The sequence below is a fragment of the Cucumis melo genome, unplaced genomic scaffold (assembly GCF_025177605.1).
Source record: "Cucumis melo cultivar AY unplaced genomic scaffold, USDA_Cmelo_AY_1.0 utg000631l, whole genome shotgun sequence".
Classification (NCBI taxonomy): Eukaryota; Viridiplantae; Streptophyta; class Magnoliopsida; order Cucurbitales; family Cucurbitaceae; genus Cucumis; species Cucumis melo.
The window spans coordinates 40001-45598 of record NW_026124116.1 but is presented as its reverse complement, the minus strand read 5'-3'; the positions used below and the strand labels follow the sequence as shown (position 1 = coordinate 45598).

Here is a 5598-nt window from a genome sequence, read left to right as displayed (position 1 = left end):
TTAACTTATTGATTGACACTAACCCTAGATCTCTGCCCTTGATAAATGAATCAATATTTCTACTCGAGCTCCATCATGTACTATTTACATCAAAAACCCTAAAAAAAAAAAAGAGCTCGAGTGCAACCGAACAAACTATGTCGAGTCAAGAGCATCTTCATTCCTATATAATATAAAATGGTGGGTGTAAGAATCCACAGTGGATCATGTCCTTCAAGTCGCACGTTGCTTTCTACCACATCGTTTTAAACGAAGTTTTACCATAACCTCTAATTTCTTGGAACTGGTATGTAATTGATTCATTTATGGAATCATGTATAGTCATTGGGTTAGTTGGTCCATAGTAATCTATACTCTTATGACATGGGTAGTTTTTGAAAAAGTCTTAGCAATACTTCAATTTATTGAAACCCATATTTTATTGTATATATTGTATCAATAACATTTTTTTGTATGAGTGCAATATTTATTTCTCTATATATAGATATTTTCTAGATAGAGAGAGATTTTTTGAAATTTCTATAAAATCAATTAAGAAATAATTAATTACGAATAATTAAGAATCTCCATTTTTCAATTTCTTCATAGAATGGATTCACGAGTTTAACACTTCTTCGAGTACCAAGGACTCATAAGAAATAATTAAAAAGATTTACTTGATTGAAAATTTACTACCTAAATATTATATTATAATATTATTTGAATAAATTTTTGTAAAGGATTTATTACATTTGATTATGATAAATAAATGTATATTCGGGATTAACCCATCAATTAGATAGATCTAAAATAAAAAAAAAAAAAAGAAATAAAACGATAAAAATAGATAATAACAATACATACATATCAGCATTTTCTGCCTAGTTTATTTAACTTAAGAGACTCAATAATCTTTCCTTAAAATAAAGTGAAAAAGATGTATGAATTGTTACTTGGATTTACAATTATTCATTACAGACAAACATACGAAAAAATGAGGTGAAAAGAAATACATAATATGTTACATATGTAACTTGATTCTTTGTTAATCAGATTCGGGCAGATATTCAAATTGATATCTTCCGTTATGGATTAACTCCTATCTACCCCCAATTAGATCGAGTAGATGCATCATAAATAAAAAAAGGATCCTACGGGGGACTGGACTAGTTTCGGAGGTGCTAGACTATCTTGTATAAGGCGAAAGTCAAACAGATCTAGAGTAAACGATTGTTCCTACCTATTTTTTTTTATTTGACTCTAAAATTTAGTACCCTAAACCCTAAATAGGTCTTAAGTTTCTTAAGACCATTAATTCAATTCCATTAGTGCCAAAAACACAAGACCTTCGTGTTTATAATTCAGAAATCCACAGAAAAAAAATACTCGGGTTTCACAAACCATTTAAGAGATAGAGAATAATAGAGGCTTTCGCATTTCTGAAATGCATCATTATAAGAAAATAATAAAGAACAATCACATTCGATCTATATTTAGACTCTTAAGCATAAGGTTGTTTAAAACGGCAATCTATAGTCTGATATCGAATATTTTTCCATATATCTTATAATATACTATTATTATATATAATAATAATACGCATACTCTGGGACGGAAGGATTCGAACCTCCGAATAGCGGGACCAAAACCCGTTGCCTTACCACTTGGCCACGCCCCATTTATATTCAACACTAATAAACACTAATATTGGTAGTGCTTAGTCGTCAATTCCAGTACAAATATTTATAGAATAAATTAGATTGTTGCTCAGATTTTGATACGTTTATAGATCCAATTAAACTCAATTTATTGATCATTACATATAATTCCATTAAGATATTGTATGAAAGTAGGATTTCTTCTATTCTCGTTTTATTTGAGAATTGAAGGATTTTTGATTGGCTGAGTTCAAATCAAAGAAAGGTTTTTTGACCTACTTTATGTTATTAATTTTTCCCTTATCCCTTATATCATAGCAATAATAGGGGATTAATAACTCAATCAAATCAAAAGAAATACAATTATCTTCAAGAACAAAGAAAAAAAAATTGTTATGCTTAATATCTTAAGTTTCATCGGTATCTGTCTTAATTCTTTCCTTTATTCAAGTAGTTTTTTCGTCGCCAAATTGCCCGAGGCCTACGCTTTTTTGAATCCAATAGTAGATGTTATGCCAGTAATACCTCTATTCTTTTTTCTATTAGCTTTTGTTTGGCAAGCTGCTGTAAGCTTTCGATAATATTTTTAATACTGTCCGAGACAAATTCATGATTTACTAGAAAAAAAAAAAAAAAGATTCTAACTAGTTATAAGATCAGATAAGTTGTACATACAGTCTGAAGCTTTAAGTTGAATCCAATATTGAAATTATTCTATAGCTATGATAAATCTGGATCACTCTCATTTTCTTATTCTTACTTTTTTCCTTTGAACGACCCTCTTCGAGTCCCCCACAATATAGAATTGTGGGTATGAAATCCAATTTTGAGTAATCAAGGACTCAACTCTTAAAATTTTTTCCTATTTATAGAAATAACTTCACTGCATTTCTTGGTGTCAAACCAGATTAAAATAGAGAATCTATTCTCTTAAAAAAAAAATGATCTTGGAGATTGTGTAATGCTTACTCTCAAACTATTTGTTTATACAGTAGTAATATTCTTTGTTTCTCTCTTCATTTTCGGATTCCTATCTAATGACCCGGGACGTAATCCGGGGCGTGAAGAATAACAAAATCAGATTTTTTTTCCTTGCTTGATTTTGAAATGTTCTTAACATTTTATCTATTCCACATCTTTCCTCAACTATAAAAAAATACCAAGTAATTGACAGAAACGGAAAGAGAGGGATTCGAACCCTCGGTACAAAAAAATCGTACAACGGATTAGCAATCCGACGCTTTAGTCCACTCAGCCATCTCTCCCCAAATTGAAAAAGGATAATTACTATGATACATTGTATAAAAAATAGAAAATAAAGGCTTGAAAAAAGCCCTTCTTTATCTCTCTTTATTATCTTTATCTACCCCTTTATAGATATATAATTTCATTATATTGATATAGATAATTATCTAGATATATCGATGGATATCTATCAAATCGATAAAAACTTTTTTTTATTAGGAATTCCATTTAGATAAATTAGATTTCATTAGATAAGGGCTCAAAAGAAGAGATATCTTCAATCCTAATATATAAATAATACCAATATATTAAAGATTCATAAAAATATTTATAAATAAAAAGAAAGTACCTTTTTTAGTTTATTTCATCCGAAAAGCCCTTTTCTTTTTATTTTTAGTTCCACGGCCTGGCCTGGTCAGTACCTAGCCGGGCTTTTTTTGTTCCAATAAATCGTAGATCAAATTATTTATTTGATTTGAAAATGTTTTTGAAAAAAAAAAAAATAGAAACAACAAGAATCCTAAGAAGATTTATTATTTCAATTCCTATGATACAGAAAAAGATGATATAGAATCAAGGTTCGATTTCTTATTATTATTTTTTAGTACTTTACTAGAATAAAAAACTTGTTAATTAGTTAATTAAAACGAGTCCTCTTTTCCTAATCTCATTAGTGGCCCTGATGAAAATACGTCAACGCTCAAATTTTCATGATTATTTTCTGATCCGATCTTTTTATTACTTATTAATACGACTTATTTTCGTCTTCGACAAAAGGTCCATTTATATACAATAATTGCATTGTAGCGGATATAGTTTAGTGGTAAAAGTGCGATTCGTTCTATTAATCCCTTAATAGTTAAGGGATCCTTCGGGTTGATTAATATTCCGATCAAAAACTTTATTTCTTAAAAGGATTTAATCCTTTACCTCTCGATGAAAGATTCGAGGAAAAATAAAAATTCTCGTGATTTGTATCCAAAAATATGTTCTAAATTGAAAAAATTGGATCATGAAATTACGAAACATAATTTTATTGAATTGGATCAATACTTCCAATTGAAGGAATAAGGGATCCATGGATAAAGGTGGAATTTTTTCTAATCGTAACTAAATCTTCAATTTTTTCTTTGTATAAGGGAGATTGAAGCAAAACAAAATAGCTATTAAACAATGTCTTTGGTTTACTAGAGACGTCGACATCGTTTTTTTAGCTCGGCGGAAACAAAATACTTTTCCTAAGGATTATATTAAATAGAAATAGGGAACGAAATAAATAACTGGAAAGATTGTTATAATCTCCTCTTGTATAGGGATCATCTATAAAGCGGGTCCTTTTGAATGCATTCAGACGGAAAGGCTGACATAGATGTTATGGATGGTATTTTTTTTTGTTTACATCTTATAAATTTAGGAATTTATCCATCTTCCATAAAGGAGCCGAATGAAACCAAAGTTTCACGTTCGGTTTTGAATTAGAGACGTTCAGTTCAAAATGATGAATCAACGTCGACTATAACCCCTAGCCTTCCAAGCTAACGATGCGGGTTCGATTCCCGCTATCCGCTTATCTTATCTTATAATATTCTTATCTTATAATTTATATATATTATAAATAGAAATTAATTAATAATGGAATTACTCAAATAAAAATTTTCAATTTACTTAATTTTAACTAAATTTTAACTAATGTATTAGTTAATGTAATGCATCATTGAATTCAATATGCAATTTCCGGAATTCTCACACATTTTTTTTACGAACAAGAGAGGTGAAAATACGAAAAAAAAAATTGGAATCAAAAGCGTCCATTGTCTAATGGATAGGACATAGGTCTTCTAAACCTTTGGTATAGGTTCAAATCCTATTGGACGCAATTTTTTTTCATATATTTTTTTTTAGTTTTAAATTTTCTATATCATGTCAAGAAAGGAAAGATTTTGAATGATTTGAATAAGAGACGCTTATTTATTAATAGTAATTTATAAATTAGTTTTAATATTAATTGTAACTCTAGTTTTAGATTTATTATATAAATAAACTAATAATTCAATTCTGTTTTATTTGAAGATAAGATATTAGTAGAAAGGATATTCAAATTCCAAATATTAAGATATTTATGATATTCTAAATATATTATTAGAAATATAATCTAATTTTAACTTTAACTATATTTATAAAAAAATTTCTTAATTGTATTTACATTTCATTTTAATATTGATATATATTTCTAGAAATATTATCTACTTTCTTTAATATATTTATATATATTTTTTATTTTATATAAATTATATATATATATATTCTACCTACTAACACCTAATAAATGAAAAGAATGAAATTATTTCATGTTTCAATTTTAACATTTGAAAGTTCTAAAATTGATTTATACTTTACTTGTTTTCTTTTATACTTGGTCTTGAAGTAGAAAACGTTCCATCTGTTCCTGAATAGCTTCTTTCAAAAGGGCTTCCGCTTCAGTGGTCAATGTCTTCGTAGAAGAGATTATTTCTTGAAACTGAGGTTTATTCGTTTTTACGTAAGTACGTAACTCAAGAAGAAATTTCCTTACTTGTCCAATTTCTAATGAATCAAGATAACCATTAGTTCCGGTATAAACAGTCATTATCTGTTCGTCTACCGTGAGAGGTGCTGATTGGGATTGTTTGAGCAACTCACGTAATCGTTGACCTCTTGCCAATTGATTCTGAGTAGC

At 28.4% G+C, this 5598-nt stretch overlaps 1 non-coding gene across 1 annotated transcript; it reads right to left on the bottom strand.

The window, feature by feature from the left end:
• Positions 1-2814: 2814 nt before the first annotated feature.
• On the bottom strand, positions 2815-2902 carry TRNAS-GCU (transfer RNA serine (anticodon GCU)). Its single transcript has one exon. It is a non-coding gene; the product is annotated as a tRNA-Ser (tRNA).
• Between the last annotated feature and the right edge of the window lie 2696 nt (positions 2903-5598).